Consider the following 9121-nt stretch of genomic DNA (forward strand, 5'->3'; position numbering starts at 1 on the left):
TTCTCAATGACTCTGCCACTCAGGCATGTGAAGCCTTCAGCAATAGGGTCTTACCATCTCTTTCTCACAGGAAATCAAGGGCCTTGGCAATAGCTTATAATGTTGGTAGACAACAGGGACCTCCATAGCCAACAACTCAAAAAAGTATGCCAGGCATGATGGCATATGACTTTAATCCCAGCACTTAGGAGGCAGAGGTAGGAGGATTGCTGTCAATTCAAGGCCACCCTGAGACTCCATAGTGAATTCCAGTTCAGCCTGGGCTAGAGGGAGACCCTACCCCCAAAAACCAACAACAACAAAAAGCAGGTTTTCTGTGTGTTGCAGGGGGTTGGCGGGGGTAGCATGTTTGTGTTGCTTGGAACTCACCAATTAGTCTAGACTGGCTGGTCATCAGGCAATTGCCTTCACCTCCCCAATGCTGGGATTACCGTTCCCAGCACAAAACAAGAGAAAATGTTTAGTCACATGTAAGAGAATTTCCCTTTGAATAACAACATATTTTCCGCCAGAAAACTTTATAAGCTAGAAGAGAGTGGTATGATATACTCAAAGTGCTGAAAGAAAAACCAAAAAATATGCCAGTCAAAAGTACTAAATCCTCAAAATCTTCCTCCTTTTTATTTATTTTTTTAATTTAATTTTTATTAACATTTTCCATGATTATAAAAAAGATCCCATGGTAATACCCTCCCCCCCCACTTTCCCCTTTGAAATTCCATTCTCCATCATATCCCCTCCCCATCTCAATCATTCCACTTACATATATACAATACCAACCTATTAAGTACCCTCCTCCCTTCCTTTCTCTTCCCTTTATATCTCCTTTTTTTTTTTTATTTATTTATTTGATAGCAACAGACACAGAGAGAAAGACAGATAGAGGGAGAGAGAATGGGTGTGCCCAGGGCTTCCAGCCTCTGCAAACGAACTCCAGACGCGTGCGCCCCCTTGTGCATCTGGCTAACGTGGGACCTGGGGAACCGAGCCTTGAACCGGGGTCCTTAGGCTTCACAGGCAAGTGCTTAACCGCTAAGCCATCTCTCCAGCCCTTATATCTCCTTTTTAACTTACTGGCCTCTGCTACTAAGTCAAAATCTATCTTTCAGAAATGTAAGAGAAATAAAATATTACTCAGACCAAGCAAAAACAGTGAGTTCATCACCACTAGAAAAGCCTTTCAAGAATGACTTGAAGGATTCCTATATCTAGAAGCAAAAAGTCACTTAACTGTCATTGTAAGCAGTATGGAATGGCTGGGGAGGCTGGGGCGGCGGCTTGGTTGGTAGAGTGGTTGACTACACGAAGCCTGGATCAGATCCAAGGCCTGCATGAGCCTGGCATGGAGGCACACACATGCCTAACATTCACGTCTTGGCTACATAGCAAGTCTAAGCCAGCCTGGGCTAGACTCTGTCTCAAAAATAAATTTAAAAAAATTTAAAAAGTGCTAATGCCAGCACTAGAGCATTTCTGGAAGTGCATGTGAGTGCACTCTGAGGAACATGCCTTGTACTTCAAGCACTGGTGCAGTGCCAAGAACTTCTTCCCCAAGGAAAGCACCAGCTTCAATCTAAGCGCCTTTTGAGCAGCTGGCACATGCGCAGTCAGGTCTCCTGCGGGCTCCTTTGCACCTGCTCAGAAGTCAGCGGGCAATGGGTTTGGAGGTGGAATTGGAGAAGAATGACTGCTGGGCTGGAAGGTCTATGCACTGTGTCTGAAACAGTCTCTGTGGCAGGGCTTTGTACCTACCTCATGGAATCCGACTTGATGCCAACACTCTTTAGAGTCTGGGGACACATGGAGTCTTGGCATAGGCCTGGGGCTGGGGCTCCAGAATCATGCCACTAGCAGTGTGCAGCTGGGGGGCCCCTGGCTTCTCTAGTCACTCAACACATCTCAAATGAGGTGTGGGTTTTTTTGTTTTTCAAGGTAGAGTCTCCCTGTAGTACAGGCTGACCTGGAATTCACTATGTAGTCTCAGGCTGGCCTTGAACTCACAATGATCCTCCTACCTTTGCCTGCCAAGTGCTGGGATTAAAGTCATGCACCACCACACCCTGTTAAATGGGGTTTTCTTTTAAGAAAAGTGTGTGCATGCACACACGTGCATGCATGTGTATGTGTACTTAAAATATAAAATATGTAGAAAAGTGCACAAAACAGAAGTACAGCCTTAGTGGTTTACCAAAACCATTTCTGAAACCCACCTCCCATGACAAGAAAGCAAACATCACCACTTCCCAACAGCTCTGTGGGCCCATTCACATTCGTCACCTTTTCCAAAGTAACACCTTCAAAAACAAAGTCAGGGGTGAAAAAATAAAGGCTAGGGATTTAGCTCCAGTAGACAGCTTTAGTAGGTGCAAAGGTCTGGGTCCAGTTAACAGCATGGGGAAAAAGAAATTTCAAGTAGGGCAGTCGTCTGAGATACATGAGACCCAGTCTCAATAAATTAAATTAGTTAATTAAAATCGCATAACTGTTTATCTAGCACTCCCATCTGCAGCAGTTAAATCCCTATTGTCAACTTGATAGGATCAGGAGCCAAGTAAGAGTAGATCTGTGAGGGCATTTCCAGAAGGGATTAACTGAGGGAGGAAGATCTTCCACCCTTCTGATGGCAGCCTGTGTATAAGGAGGTTCTAGGAAAAGGCAGGCCTTTTGCCTGGCTACCCTTGCTTTGCAGAGTTGAAACCTAGCTTCTTCAGCCTTCCAACATGCACTAAAGACCAGTGGCCCTCCAGGAATCTGCCAGACCTCAGCTTCACACTGGAAATACTGCAGTATTCGACTCAGTGAACCAAGCAGCCGCTGGTGACCAGATTCCCCAGCCTATAGCCATTGTTTGAGTGCCTAGCCTGTACTATTAAATCCCCTTTATAATGTATAGTTATTCTTTCAGTTCAGTTCCTCTAGGGAACCCTCATATACCATCCAAACATACATACCTAAGCATATAGTTTGCTTTACAAAAAAAAAAAAAAAATGGTGGGTTTTAAATACAGTCTGATCTTGTGTCCAGTAGTTTTCACTCAACATTGTAAAATTCATCTGCTATGTGTGTCTGGGATTCCCTCAGTTTTGTTACTGCTACAGTATGCTTCATCTTATGAATACAATACAATTTTATCCAATGTATTATTGGATTGTATTTTGAGATTTCTCAGTCATTGGCTATGTCACATAAAATAACAAGTCAACTTTAAAGGGAATAGGAAAATAGTTTCTTCTGAACCAAATATGATGATCATGGCCTAGGAACATGGCTCTAAGTTACCCTGAGTGACACATTCCATCATGAATTTTAGTCACAGTCCAAAAGAGAGTCACCAATGAGGCCGGGCAGTGCACGTCTTTAATCCCAGCACTTGGGAGGCACAGATAGGAGGATCGCCATGAGTTTGAGCCTGGGCTAAAGCGAGACTCTACCTGAGGCTGGGGGGGGGGGCGGGCAGAAAAAGAAAGTCACAAGTGAATGTATTTGCCTATTGGTGGAAACATGAGATAGAGGGAGCATGAGATAAAGAAGGCAAGACAGGAAATCTCTCCTACAAGTTTCACATTTTAAAATATTCTTAGCTTTAGGGTTAAATGTAAAAGGTCCAGTACCCTCTAGAAAGTATCATACAGCTTATGTTGACAGAAGTTGTGCTAAGCTTCATGATAAATAAAGAAGTTTAAATACTAAGAGCTAGAGAGATAGCTCAATTGGTAAAGTCCTTGCTTTGTAAGCATGAGAACCTGAGTTTGGTCCCTAGAACCCATGTAAAAAAAGCAGTTAGGTCCCTGAGCCTTGCTGGATGATAATGTGGCCTAATTGGTGAGCTCCAGGCCAACAAGAGAGCCTGATGAGTAATTGTGCAACCCAGAAGGGTGCTTATATTTTAACTAGAGAAATTATAGCTGTGTTTAATTTTTAATTAATTTATTTGTAAGCAGAGACAGAAAGAGAGAGAGAATGGGCATGCCAGGATCCCCAGCCACTGCAAACGAACTCCAGACACATGCACCCCCTTGTGCATCTGCCTTATGTGGGTCCTGGGGCATCAAACCTGGGTCCTTTGGCTTCACAGGCAAATGCCTTAACCACTAAGCCATCTCTGCAGCCCACAGCTGCATATTTTTATATGTAAAAAGTTCAAGCAGCAGGAGACTGAAGAACTTAAAATGAGTATATTTCGGAGATGGCACACCTATCTACTTACTGTCAAGGTTATAAGTAAGAATGTTTGGTTAGTAGGTTAATAGTTAGGGAGCTAAAGGAGAGTGTATCTGGGGATTGTTTCTAAAAGCTCATCTGTAAAGGAGGTTATACTTGAAAGAGAGTGTGCACTTATCTAGGGAAAGAGCAGAGTTAGAGTTGCTTGGGAAGGTCAGGAAAATTGTGGCCAATATGAGAGCCTTTTAAAAAAAATGTTTTATTAGTTTTGAATCCAGCAAATACAGGCAGTTTGGTACCATTATTAGGCTCATCCGTGACCTACCCCCTCCCCATTGGCCCCTCCTTGTTGAGGTATATGTGTCGTGCATTGTGAAGTTAGCCCACAGTTATGGGTAAGATAAATGTCTCTGCATATCATGACCAACATGTGGCTCTGACATTGTTTCCGCCCCCTCTTCCGCAAAATTTCCCTGAGCCATGTGGGGTTCATTTTTGGTCTGCTTCAGTGATGAGGTGCTAGGGGCCTCTGAAGTATGAGAGCCTTTTAAACATATCAGAAGAGCAGAGAATATATGAAGACAGCACATATTCCAGGCTGATCCGAACTCCAGCAGAACTCAGGCACTTTGCGTATTTTATGCTGGAATTCAGATCTGCCCTCAGTGACGCCTCCTCCAGCCAGACAGCTGGGAATCCAAGAAGCTTTAATAAAGCTCCCAAATCTATTGGGGAGCATCTCTTCAAATTACCTCTTAAACCAAAACCAGGTTGGGTGAACCCGTGAGTTTATCGGGGTTACTGACAGAAGAGTGAGGGTTGCTTACAGAAGCATGGGTAATGCAAAGACAAGCTGCATCACAGAACCCCCCCTTCCCCCCCCAGCGTAGGGGAACTCAGTTGGTCTGAGAGTCTCCAGCACACTGCCTAACTTGCAAGCAGGTGGGAGAGTCTGCCAAGGAGCTGCTGGTCCTTTGTGTGCCTTACCTTCAGAGGGATCTTGCGACCTTTTCCAAGACTTGACCTCCTGAGTCTCTGGAGCCTCCCTTCTCCCCTCAGGAGGGAATGTTTCAATCCAGAGGAACTTGCTGCACAACACAAAGGCAAAGTTTTCTGTCTACCTCCTCAAGGCTTTGTAATTGAATCAGTAAAATTAACATAGTAGACAAAGCAACTGGAGAAAAGCAATTATGTGCCTTCATATAAGAGTCCTATAAAGTAGGAGTCTACATGAAGACCCAGATGATTGAAGGTGGTGGGTTGTTTTGGGGTTTTATTTGCTTTTTTTTTCTTTTCCAGCTCCAGATCTATATAGAAAAGACTTGTGGCTTTTTGGGAGGTAGGAGTGAGGCACAAACTCTAGGAAGCTGAGTGGAAGAACTGCATGGCAGATAAGAATAATCTTGTTCTGAAGGCAGTCACTCAGGTAATAAAAGTTACCTTTTGGGGAGATAGCTCAGGGTAAAAAGCACTTACTGTACAACTTTCTGTCTAAGAGTTCAGGTCCCCAGATCACAACTAAAAGCCAGAAGCTGTGGTTAGCTTCCATAATTGCAGTATGCCTACAGTGTGGAGGAAAGCAGAGACTGGGGAGCTTCCCAGAGTGGTGAATGCCATGCCTCAAACAAGGGGGAAGGCAGGAACTTGCCTGAAAGTTGTTCTCTGTCCTCCACACGCATGCCTTGGTGCAAGTACCCGGCCACTTGCACATGAACATGCATGCTCATCAAATAATTAAACTTAAAAAAAAATAAACTCAGTTGTTGGCCAGGGAGGTCACTGATATCCCCAAAACAGTCTAGGCCATTGCCGAGGCTCTTGGTTTCCCACCAGGAATAGATGGTAAGACCCTATTGCTGAAGACTCCACATACTTACGTGGGCTGCAAGGCCACTGAGAAATCCTGCTGGAGCTGAGCTGAAAACCTCCTCCATGTAGACCAGCTGACAGCTGGAAAAAGCCATTCTGCATGCAGTTCAATGGGAGAGAGAGAAATCACCAGTGAAGATACTCAACAGTGGACACTGTAAGCCTTAGATTTGGCCAGCCAGGCCAAATGAACCTACGGGTGCAATAGTAGCACATCTGTTATGGAGGAAACCAACCACTCTCTAATTGGGCTGGAGGCCTGTTCCATGGGAGGTAATACACCCCTGATACTGAAAACCTACAACAGGGTAGTCATGAGGACTAGGGGTGTAACACCTGCTTGTGTCTGGCTAAATGTATATACTATGCTCACCAAACTGCCCAGTAAGCACTTCTATTAATGTTCATAACTGAGCAGATTTTTTTTTTTATTTCATGGATCAAAGTCAGATCATATGCATTAAGTAACTCCCTCCTTTCTTTTGAGGACCCCTCTCACTCTTGGAAGTCTTCCTATATTTCTTTTTTTTTTAAAAAAAATATTATTTATTTATTTATTTGACAGAGAAAGAGGAAGGAGGAAGAGAGAGAATGGGCACACCAGGGCCTCCAGCCACTGCAAATGAATTCCAGACACATGTGCTTCCTTGTGCATCTGGCTAATGTGGGTCTTGGGGAATCAAACCTGGGTCCTTTGGCTTTGCAGGCAAATGCCTTAATTGCTAAGCCATCCCTCCAGCCCCTGTATTTCTTTAATCTACTTTTGCTCTGCTTAAAAAGATTTCCACATCTCATCAGAATTTGGAGAATTACAACTTAGCTAATGTTGCTTGTCAATATCAAAATATGAGTATCAAATTAGATAGTAGCATTAACAGCTATTAGTATTTTTACCTTTAGGGTTGAGATTACACCTTTTGCATAAGTTTCTCTAAGTTGCACTTAATCACCAAAAGCATCAGCCACTGGAATCAAGCACTGTTTCATCAGGATTGGTTAAAGCAAAACTGAATCTGTGGGTTTAAAAACTGGGGAATAGAGTGGAGATCCTGTACCACATTTTAATTCTCAAAAATAGGAAATGTCTTAGCAGCTTAAATCTTTTATTTTTATTTTTTATTAGCATTTACCATGATTATAAAAAAAAATCCCATGTTAATTCCTTCTCTCCCCCCTACTACACTTTCTCCTTTGAATTAAATCTTTTAATATAAGCTTAATATTAGGTTTTACTTTGATATGTAGCTTAAAACCAAATCAATTGTACATATACTGGTACTTTAGCATGAGAGCAAACTTCTTTAAAATAATTGGGGACCTTTAAAATTAGGCCCTAGTAGAAAAAAAAAAAGTCCATGGTCATACATCCAGCAAATTCATACTAAAAAGTCTTTTTCAGCCGGGTGTGGTGGCACACGCCTTTAATCCCAACACTCAGGAGGCAGAGGTGGGAGGATTGCCGTGAGTTCAAAGCCACCCTGAGAATACATAGTGAATTCCAGGTCAGCCTGGGCTAGAGTGAGACCCTACCTAGAAAACCAAAAAAAAAAAAAAAAAAAAAAAAAAAAGGTCTTTTTCTAGGATAAAAGAAAACTTTACATGTTACAAGCTTATTACACGTATTTGCATGGCTCTTTCTTCTCTAGGCACTTAAAACAAGTATTTTTAAAAAGTCTGTCTGCAGGCAGATGCATATCCACTATACTTAAACAGGGACAAAGCCAGGCATGGGGCACATACCTTTAATCCCAGCACACTTGGGAGGTTGAGGTATGATCACTGAGTTCAGGGCCAGCCTGGGCTAAAGTGACATCCAAAAAAAACAGGGCCACTGGTTGCTTTGTTCTAGCGAGTCCTAACTGACCTTCACACATGCACCAATTAGTAAGTACAATTTAGTAAAATGAAAGCTCCTGAGGCTACATAGTGAATCCCAGGTCAGCCTGAGCTAAGTGAGATTCTAAAGCCAAAATAAAAAAGGCTTCAGTAAAAAGTCATTTTATTTTGGCAGTGCATTCGGTTGTTTAGGTGCTGCTAGAACATTTAATTTCTGAATGTCTACATTATTTTCAGTTCCTGTATATTTCAGCTAGAAACCTATAACCTGACTGACTGTAAACTACTGTCTCCCCAACAGACAATTTTAAAAGTCAGCTATTCCCCAAATCAACCTGAATGGTTCACTTGAATTTATTTACTTGCCAATCCTATCAAGTACAATTATTTAAATTGTGTTGATATGTCACCATGCACACAGCACATAAAACAAATGAGACAGTCTTGGTTAGACTTGTAAATTAGAAGTTTTACCTCCTTAAATCAATTTTGTTCAGGCCAATTCATGACTATGTAAACAGTGCTAAATTTAAACATCAGTACTTCATCTTAGACCTTTGCTTTCAGTAAGGTTTTAAATTGAAATGTCATTATTTCCCTATGTGAAGGATTAAATGAAACTGGAGCCCAGTGGCTTAGTGGCTTGGGAAGAACACTTGGTGATGGTGGCATAATAAATTTAGCTCCAGCATAGTTCTGATTAGCTTGAGACTTAAAAAGCAAGCTGGGACTTGATAGGCTAGAGCTCCAGTTTGTATTACTAGAAACATTTTTGTTCTTCCCTCCATTTCGCATGGCCTGCCATGCAGCTGCTGATGAGATGTAACTGTGTCTTCATTCTTTTTTCTTGTGAGCAATCTTCATCGGGGAATTCTGATCCTTAGTCTTCTGTCTAGTAAGCTGTTGTGGGCTCTTATTAAGGTTTCTAGATTGAGGGGCTGGAATGTTACACCTCTCTCCACCCATCGTTCAGCATCTTTGTCAGGGACTTCGAGCTGATGGCCATGGCCGAGGCTCGCTCCCTATCCACCACGCCTCCCCCCTTTTCCAGGCAGGTATGGGTGGGACACAGCATGTGAGCACCTCCAAGCGAGCGAGCTACTCTCACTTTTGGTTAGAGAAGCTTCTCTTCTCAGATGGCAGTGGCCTTGGGATGACTCAGAAGGCAGCATGGCGCTGAGAAGAAGGGACAGAGGAGTGCTCAGCACTAAAATATCTCTATCACATCTTCCAAGGCTCAGGGTCCATTGCGGA

General features: G+C 42.9%; 1 pseudogene; it reads right to left on the bottom strand.

Annotated features, from left to right (window-relative positions):
* Positions 1–8416: 8416 nt before the first annotated feature.
* On the bottom strand, positions 8417–8833 carry LOC101608544 (annotated as a pseudogene).
* Positions 8834–9121: the final 288 nt, after the last annotated feature.

This window comes from Jaculus jaculus, chromosome 1, assembly GCF_020740685.1.
Source record: "Jaculus jaculus isolate mJacJac1 chromosome 1, mJacJac1.mat.Y.cur, whole genome shotgun sequence".
In the NCBI taxonomy this organism is placed as follows: Eukaryota; Metazoa; Chordata; class Mammalia; order Rodentia; family Dipodidae; genus Jaculus; species Jaculus jaculus.